This window comes from Microcaecilia unicolor, chromosome 2 (assembly GCF_901765095.1).
Source record: "Microcaecilia unicolor chromosome 2, aMicUni1.1, whole genome shotgun sequence".
NCBI classification, from domain to species: Eukaryota; Metazoa; Chordata; class Amphibia; order Gymnophiona; family Siphonopidae; genus Microcaecilia; species Microcaecilia unicolor.
This window is the reverse complement of record NC_044032.1, coordinates 95,191,678-95,201,675: the sequence shown is the minus strand read 5'-3', so window position 1 is coordinate 95,201,675 and position 9,998 is coordinate 95,191,678. Positions and strand designations below refer to the sequence as shown.

Genomic DNA, 9,998 nt, shown 5'->3' with positions numbered 1-9,998 from the left:
CCTCCCTCTCTCCCCCGAGCTACAGGGTCCCTCTGAGTACCTGAAGAAGGCATTCTTCGGGGCAGGCAGGAAAGATCCCCAGTCTTGCCTGCCCGCTGCCGGCACTGACCCTCCCCCACTGCCAGATCGCTTTTTAAAAATGGAGGCCGCCCTTATAAGTCTTGGCGGCCGTTTTGAAGAGCGATGCAGTAGCGCCGCGGGACAGTCAGCGCCAGCAGCGGGCAGACAAGACTGGGGATCTTTCTTGCCTGCCCCGAAGAATCCACTGTACAACCTGGGTGGCTGGAGGGGGGGCAGGGGAGCGAGGAGAATCGCTGGGCAGGGGTGGCTGGAGAGGGGGCAGGGGAGCGAACAGAATTGCTGGGTATGGGTGGCTGGAGGGGGGCAGGGGAGATGGGTGGATGGAGGGGAGGGCAGGGGGGAGAGGAGGGTTGCTGGACATGGATGGAGGGAAGGGAAGAGTGAGGAAGGAGATGAGATGAGGAGAAAAACTGCACCATGGATGAAGCGGATGTAGGGCAAGAAATGAAGAAAGGTGGAAAGTAAAGAAATAAATGGAAAGGAAGCCCTGGAAACGGATTTAAGAGGACAGATAGCAGCAGAATCGGATACTGGGCCAGCATGATCAGAAAAACAGTCACCAGACAACAAAGGTAGAAAAAAATCATTTTATTTTCATTATAGTGTTTGGAATATGTTTAGAATCAGGTGCTCAACATTAAAAGTTTATATTTATTTACTTATTAATGGCATTTTACCCATATTAAACATGAATTAGATTGGAACCTGGGATCATTTAATTTGCAACAGCAAAAATCACATTAATTATTCAAAAGCATGCCAAATGCTTTTAAAGTTCTGTTATTCAGGTTAAATTGCCCTGTTGGCTACTACTACTACAACTACTACTATTCAGCATTTCTATAGCGCTACAAGGCATACACAGCGCTGCACAAACATAGAAGAAAGACAGTCCCTGCTCAAAGAGCTTACAATCTAATAGACAAAAAAAAAAAAATAAAGTAAGCAAATCAAATCAATTAATGTGAACGGGAAGGAAGAGAGGAGGGTAGGTGGAGGCGAGTGGTTACGAGTCAAAAGCAATCTTAGAGGTGGGCTTTCAGTCTAGATTTAAAGGTGGCCAAGGATGGGGCAAGACGTAGGGGCTCAGGAAGTTTATTCCAGGCGTAGGGTGCAGCAAGACAGAAGGCGCGAAGTCTTGAGTTGGCAGTAGTGGAGAAGGGAACAGATAAGAAGGATTTATCCATGGAGCGGAGTGCACGGGAAGGGGTGTAGGGAAGGACGAGTGTGGAGAGATACTGGGGAGCAGCAGAGTGAGTACATTTATAGGTTAGTAGAAGAAGTTTGAACAGGATGCGAAAACGGATAGGGAGCCTGTGAAGGGTCTTGAGGAGAGGGGTAGTATGAGTAAAGCGACCCTGGCGGAAGATGAGACGGGCAGCAGAGTTTTGAACCGACTGGAGAGGGGAGAGGTGACTAAGTGGGAGGCCAGCAAGAAGCAGATTGCAGTAGTCTAAACGAGAGGTGACAAGGGTGTGGATGAGGGTTTTGGTAGAGTGCTCGGAAAGAAAGGGGCGGATTTTACGGATGTTGTAAAGAAAGAAACGACAGGTCTTGGCGATCTGCTGGATATGAGCAGAGAAGGAGAGAGAAGAGTCAAAGATGACCCCAAGGTTTCGAGTTGAGGAGACAGGGAGAATGAGAGAGCCATCAACAGAAATAGAAAACGGGGGGAGCGGGGAGGTGGGTTTGGGGGGGGGGGGGAATGAGAAGCTCGGTTTTGGTCATATTTAATTTCAGGTGGCGTTGAGACATCCAGACAGCAATGTCAGACAAGCACGCTGAAACTTTGGTTTGGATACAAGGTGAGATATCAGGGTAGAAAGGTAGATTTGGGAGTCATAGCATAGAGATGGTAGGAAAAGCCATGGGATGAGATTAATGAACCAAGGGAAGAAGTGTAGATAGAAAAGAGGAGGGGACCAAGAACAGAACCCTGAGCTACGCCGACAGGCAGAGGGATAGACGTAGAAGAGGATCCACCAGAGTGAACACTAAAGGTGCGGAGGGAGAGGTAGGAAGAGAACCAGGAAAGGACAGAGCCCTGGAATCCAAGTGATGACAGGGTATCGAGAAGTATGCTGTGATCGACCGTGTCAAAAGCAGCGGAAAGATCAAGAAGAATGAGGATGGAATATTGGCACTTTTCGATAAATAACACTGGTAAACGGCATTTTTGTTACAAAGAATGTGAATGGTGTTCTTAGCTAAGTCATGGGTGCTGAATTCGAAAATGAAATCAGTTTTTGCCTATCGGGCTCAGTTTTCTTGTGACACGCTACCCTTTTTATAAAAATCCTTGAAAACGCTGCATTTTGGTACCCTGCTGTGCAGGGCCGCCGAGAGGGGGGGGGGACAAAATCCTCAGGGCTTGGGCCTTCAAGGGGGGCCCAGTGCCAGTCCCACCCGCCCTCTGACCGTCTGCCACCGGACCGGCCCCTTGTATTTAAATCACTGCGCGGTGCGACTCTCCCTTTCACCTCCCTGTGAGGCGGAACTCCTCCCTTCGGATCGCCTTCCCTCCCTGTATCCCGCTCTCAGGGGAGCAGCAGCAGCGACCTCGGAGGGGGGAGGGGAGCAGCGACCTTGGGGCGGGGCTGCGGCGTGGGGCGAGGCGGCCTTGTCCTGGGCCCGGCTAAGTTTCTCGGTGGCCCTGCTGCTGTGGATTAATTTAATTCAGCAGTTGTAATTGTTGGAAAAACAATTGAAATATACTAGGAATTACAATACAAAACCCTTAGTTTAGAAAGCCACCACCAGGAAATAAGGGAGGTTTGGCAACATTGCCCATGAGTCATGCTCGAACATGTTCAAACACATTCTGTTGCATCAGTTGCCACCTGTATCTCAGCATTGAGAGTTCAGTCAACAATTGCAGTTGGAAGTGACTGCTTGTAGTTCTACGTTTGTGAAGGTTTGTGTTTTGTGTCATTTCAGAAGAAATGCCTCGTACCTGTACAAGTAGGCCAAATTCTTTTTGTTATATCTGTGGAGAGTTTACTCTGAAATCACAAAAACGAAAACTTAATCCTCTTGTAAAAAAAAGTGCTACGAACTATATTTCAGGTGTAAGGTTGGTGAACAGGACCGCAAATGGGCTCCCCACATTTGCTGTTTGATATGTGTTACACTCCTGACAGGCTAGTTAAAAGGAAGACGTCGCATGCCCTTTGCTGTTCCCATGATTTGGAGGGAACCAACGGATCACACAACAGACTGTTATTTCTGTCTGACAAAAATAGCAGGAATCACCTCGAAAACTGTGCAATATCCTAACTTACTATCTGCTATAAGACCTGTATGTCACAGTGAAGAATTGCCAGTACCAGTGCCTCCTGAGAATTTGATAGTGAGTGAAGATGAATACAGTGACGAACATGCAGAAGACAGAGAAGGGGATGTGCATACCGACCCATCATTTCAGGACCTCTGTGAATCAAATGTGCCCCACTTTTTGACACAAGGGGATCTCAACGATCTTTTTCGTGATTTAAATTTGTTGAAGCAACAGGCTGAGCTTTTAGGTTAGAGATTAAAAGGATGGAATCTTCTTTCTTGCGATACGAAAGTGAGTGTTTTTCGTGACCGACATGCTATTTTTTCTGAATATTTCTCCAAGGAAGGTGACATGGTCTTTTGTAATGATCTTTTACTGGTCTTTTACTCTTATGTTGCTTATATCTTTGATTTCTTTGTGAACTGACAGTTTTTTTGGAACTCTTGTAGCAGAAGCGTGTCATTTTGCCAGATACATATAATAGCTACATAGGCCGACAGAAGCATTTACAAAAACCATTATCACATGAAAATTGAGGCTGATACAGAAATTCTGAAATGAGATCTGAATTCAGGGAAGAATTATCTTCCAGAAAATGTACGTTTTGTTCTTGTTACAGAAAAAAAGTTCTTTTTTGTAGACCAGTGTAATTAGATTTTGGGTTGCTGTTTGGGCACTCGGTCTCTGAAAGGTTCGCCATCTGGGCACTCGGTCTCTGAAAGGTTCGCCATCACTGACCTAGATGGACAGAAACAGCATGGACCGGCCATTACAAACTAAACTTATCCCTAAAATGGCGAAAAGGGTCTCTCTCCACACACAAGAACACACAACTCACACCACGAGAGGCCAAATAGACCCGGGCACTTTCTGGCAACAGATATACAACGATTGGACAGCACAAATGGAATCCATATATTACCTCTCAGAATGGCACAAAAGATGTAGACACTAGACGAAATAGCACCCTTACAAACAAGAACGTCACGCAGACACAACTCGATACCGTGATTCAATGAAGAACTGAAAAAACTAAAAACACAATCTAGGAAACTGGAACGTGCATGGAAAAAAAATAAAAAATGAACACACTCAACGCATGGAAACAACTACAAAGGAAATACAAATACTCAATAAGGCAGTCCAATTGGTCGTACTACAAAACTAAAATTGAAACGGACTACAAAAACACAAAATTATACCATCTCGTGAACAAACTACTAAAGAACGCCGGTTACCACAACACTGACATCCCATCCGCAGACAACCTTGCTAAATATTTCAATGAAAAAATTGTAAACCTACGCAAAACCCTACATTCAGAACCTCACGGACACAGATAACTTCATTAATGGTCTAGACCCAACCCATGGTGAATACTCTGCTGATCGAATATGGTCACATTTCGCACTCCTCAGCTCCAACAGTTACCCAGGCGATTAAAAAATACTACAACAGCTACTGTCAACTGGACACCTGCCCCAGCTACCTAATACAATCTGCCTCCCCCTATCGCTTCATAACAGATCTCACATCCCACTTCAACTTGCTTCAGCACAGTATCTACCCTAAAGAAAAGGCAACATCCTGCTCACCCCCAATACCAAAAGGCACAAAGAAAAGTACAAACCACATTACCAACTACGTTACAATACAATAACGAAATTCACTCTACTACATGAGTCTTTTCTCAATTTCCGATCTGACACAGTCACTCTATTCTCAATAATTTCCGATCTGACACAGGCAATCTTTGAAAGGCTAATCAAGAAATGGTATTAAGCTACCACACTCTTCTTCTTAAGATAGAAAATATTCAAACACGACATTTCTTTCTTTCAACTGAAAATTACAGGGGAAAGCGCGAACGCAGTCCCCCACTACCAGAAATTATGCAGTCGACTTTCCCACATTTGGGGAAATCGCAGGGGTCAACCCAACCGAAGTGCAATGGATGAGCCTCACCCTGGGAGAACCACCTTCCTGATCATGGTATCTCCCCTGCCAGGTAAGTATGAGTTGTATTGAACACATCTACCAGGTCCCCTTTCAGTAAGCACTGTACAGTCAGGGGGAAGTATTTTCACTGTCTGCTGAAAATCAGTTCATTCATAGAAAATTGTTACTCTGAATTGTGCATATAATATAAAACATTAATATATCCACTGAACAAATCTTTAAAGGAATTAAATTATATCGTAGATGCTCTGTGCCGTTTCCCAGAGTCCCATGCTGTATTAAGATTTGCATACTGCCTGTATGCTTTAAAGATGACACAGATCCTTCAGTTCTTTGTATGGCTCTAGCCAATTGTTTTTCTTAATGTATAGGGGGTTTTGGTTTTCTTCAACAATTGAATAATTTTCTGTACTATTTAAAAAAGAGAGGTTTTAGTGGCAAAAGCAAATCTTTGAGCATTTTACAGGTTTGTGAGATTCCTGATGTGATCAAACACCCATATTCTCTCTCTCTAACTGATTTGGTTTCATTTGATATATGCGCCCCCTGCTTTCACCCATTCTCTCTTTCTCATATGCAAACAACCCCCCCCCCCCCCACCACCACCACCACCACCACCACACACACACCTTCACTCATCTTTGGTTCATTTTTATATCTATTGAGTATAATCCTCCTTTGTTTTAATTGTACTCTTCATGCCTAACCTGGCTTCAGCTTCAAAGTCCTGTGGTGAGATTTCTGCTTCGGGTTGAGGAGGGGCTAAAGGCAACCTGGAAGGAGGCAGCAGACTGTTTTGTTAAGTGTCCTTTTAAGTGCATAAAGCATTTCCATATTAAGACATTGGGATCTTGCCAGGTATTTGTTACCTGGATTGGCCACTGTTGGAAACAGGATGCTGGGCTTGATGGACCTTTTGTCTTTCCCAGTATGGCAATACTTATGTATTTATGGCAGACCAATATCCTGTATCCTACATTGGACAGTCCAGGTCACAAGTAAGTACCTGGCAAAATTCCCCCCCCCCCCCCCCCCCCCCCAAAAAAAAAAAGTAAAACAGATTTTATGCTATCCCTAGTGGTTAGAGTGGTGGACTTTGGTCCTGGGGAACTGGGTTCGATTCCCACTGCAGGCACAGGCAGCTCCTTGTGACTCTGGGCAAGTCACTTAACCCTCCATTGCCCCAGGTACAAATAAGTACCTAAGCCGCATTGAGCCTGCCATGAGTGGGAAAGCATGGGGTACAAATAAAAAAAAAAAAAAAAAAGCACTGGATTTTCCACTTACGGACTTTTCATTTAGGGACTTCTTCAAACATGTTTTTAACTCCTACTATGATAAACCAAAACCCTCTTCTCATCTTCCTCCGCTCTCGATCTCAGTTGATAACACCCTCATTCTTCCCGTCTCATCCGCCCGCAACCTCGGAGTCATCTTCGACTCCTCCCTCTCCTTCTCTGCGCATATCCAGCAGACAGCAAGACCTGTCGCTTCTTCCTCTTTGACATCAGCAAAATTCACCCTCTCCTCTCTGAGCACACCACCTGAACTCTCATCCATGCTCTCATTACCTCTCGCCTTGACTACTGCAACCTACTCCTCACTTCCGCCTGAACCGATATACTCGTATCACCCCTCTCCTCAGGTCACTTCACTGGCTTCCGATCAGATACCACATACAGTTCAAGCTTCTCCCTCTCACCTACAAATGCACTCAGTCTGCAGCCCCTCATTACCTCTCTACCCTCATCTCCCCTTACTTTCCCACCCAAAACCTCCGCTCACAGGACAAATCCCTCCTCTCAGTACCCTTTTCCACCACCACCAACTCCAGGCTCCGCCTATTCTGCCTCGTCTCACCCTATGCCTGGAATAAACTTCCTGAGCCCTTACGCCAAGCCCCCTCCCTACCCATCTTCAAATCCTTGCTCAAAGCCCACCTCTTCAATGTTGCTTTCGGCACCTAACCTTTGTACCTTTCAGGAAATCTAGACTGCCCCCACTTACTACTACTACTTAACATTTCTAAAGCGCTACTAGGGTTACACAGCGCTGTACAATTTAACATAAAGGACAGTCTGACTGTACATTTGTCCATTAGATTGTAAGCTCTTTGAGTAGGGACTGTCCTTCTATGTTAAATTGTACAGCGCTGCGTAACCCTAGTAGCGCTTTAGAAATGTTAAATAGTAGTAGTAGAATAATGACAAGATGGCAGCTAACTAAACGGTCACGAAAGTTCCACCTCTTAGGGCCAGATGCATCAACCAAACGTAAAAAAATCTAAATCGTAAAAGTCCCTAACGAATTTGAAAAAACGAAGAATGCACCAAAAAAACAAGTCGCACATGTTCGGTGCGGTATTGTAAAGTACAATGCATTAAACTGGTGTAATCCCCTTTGGTAATCGGCCCCTAAAGCATGCGCAGAGCAGCCAAGCGTTATGTTGGCTGCTCTGCACATGCCACAAACATCAAAACAACAAAAAAACCAAAACACAAAGACATGTTTCAGGAGGGGGCAAAAGCGCTCATCAGGAGCGTCCCTGTATGGACAGCCTTGCCCCCCCCCCCCCCCCCCACCGAGGTCACAGCTGCTTCCCCCTGCAGCATAGAAATCCAAACTTTAGCAGCCCCGGCTCCTCTCCATTCCTCTCCTCCTTTCTTTTGCCCACAGCTCTGCCTCCCGCCGCCCCCCCTGAGGTCGTCACCGCCGCTCCTCCCCCCCCCTCCACCGGGCCTCCCCCCCCCCCCCCCCCCGCCTTACCGGGCCTGCGCAGCGCCTCTCACTTCTGTGTGAAGGCGCTGCACGGGCAAGAAGAACATCTGATCACCGCGAGTCTTCAAGACGTCTCTCCTTCCCTGACCTGGGCCCGCCCCCCCGTCTGTCGTAAGTTACGGGGACAGGCCCAGGTCAGGGAAGGAGAGACGTCCTGAAAACTCGCAGCGATCAGATGTTCTTGCCCGTGCAGCGCCTTCACACAGAGGTGAGAGGCGCTGCGCGGGCCCGGGAAGGAGGGGGCCTGGTGGAGGGGGGAGCAGAGGATGGCGGGAGGCGGAGCTGTGGGAGAAAGAAAGGGAGGGGGGCCGGGGCTGCTAAAGTTTGGATTTTTATGCTGCAGGTGGAAGCGGGGAGCAGCGGCGACCTCGGGCGGGGGGCACGGGGATGGAGGATGGCGGGAGGCGGAGCTGTGGGAGAAAGAAAGGAGGGTGGGAGGGAGCGGTCCGGGGCTGATAAAGTTTTAAGTTTTGGGCTTTTTAATGCAGGGAGAGCGGGGAGCAGCAGCGACCTCGGGGGGGGGGGGCAAGGACGCTCCTGACGAGCGTTTTTGCCCCCTCCGTCCCGTTTTTTTTTTTTTTTTTACATTACAGTTTGGAAGCCGGGCAGCCCTAACGAGAGGTACAGACCTCTCGTTAGCTTTCCGGTGGTTTTCCTGCGTTAGGGCAAGCGGTAAACTTTGATGCATCTCATTCTAAACAATTTGCTCATCTGCATTCCGTTTTCGTTAGCTGCTGTCATCTTCGGAAAAAGGCCTTTAATGCATGTCACGGTTTAAAACTTGTTCGTTAAAGGGTTGTAAAAGGGTCGTTAAAGTTTAGTGCATCTGGCCCTTACAGACCTCTCCAGAAACCTTGCTGGAATCGTTTGGAACGAGACCATTTGATCATCAGTCCCGTTTAAGCCCAGCTCGAAGATCGCCTTTGGAACTGGGTCATCCTCAGTGTACCAGTGGGCTTCCTGGAGTGAATCCGACACCAGAGATCACCCGAAGTTCCCTCCTGCCTCGTGCTGCAACGCTGCCCATCCGGACCTTACTCCCACTATAACTAGTCACTGCCCAACTGAACCACTACAGAGTCAGAAAACTCACCAACCTAGGAAGGAATTGATGATCCTCAGTGTGCCAGCGGGCTTTCCGGAATTCTGCTCGGCTGGACCTAACTCCCACTATACCTAGTCGCTGCCTGACTGAACCACTACAGATTCAATAACCTCACTTACCTCGGCAGGAACAGGTCCATTCAACCGTTGGATTCGATCCACAAGACCCCCGATAGGACTGGGTCACCCAGATACATTAGCGGGTTTTCCAGAGCGAATCGACACCAGAGGTTTCCTGAGGTTCCCTCCTACCTCGTGGCTGCAACATTGTTTACGCGGCCCTGATTCTCACTGTTCCAGCGACGGTGCCTATCCAGTCTACCTCCTGCCACGAGCCTGTAACGCTGCATATCCTATCTCCCTCCTGCCTCGCGACCACAATCGTTACCTGGTTGGTTTTTACTTCTTCGGACCCGGTCGCTGCCTATTAGCACCCGATATCCCATTGTGATTAGGCGGATGACCTTGCCTAAAACAGGAACTGAACTGCCCAAACCTAAGAATGCCCTGAGCCTGAGTTGAAGGAAGCTTGCCCAATGAATCAGTTGCTGTCGATTGTCAAGGAGACACGAATGACCTGTGAGTATTGCGACCAGCCGACAAAGTTCCAGTTCACGAACATCGTTATTTACTATTGACTCCTGGAGCCTCAGCTGCCACTCTATAAGACCTAAGATCTCTGAAACCAGATTTCATCCTTTTACTACCTAAATCCTGATTTCATCCTATTAGTACCTAAATCCTCATAGCCCTTTCTCCAGAATAACAACTGAGCATCTATTGAACTTGACTGAGAAAA

The 9,998-nt window shown here is 47.3% G+C and overlaps 1 non-coding gene across 1 annotated transcript; it reads right to left on the bottom strand.

The window, feature by feature from the left end:
- Positions 1-5,210: 5,210 nt before the first annotated feature.
- On the bottom strand, positions 5,211-5,374 carry LOC115463799. Its single transcript, XR_003941083.1, has one exon. It is a non-coding gene; the product is annotated as a U1 spliceosomal RNA (small nuclear RNA).
- Positions 5,375-9,998: the final 4,624 nt, after the last annotated feature.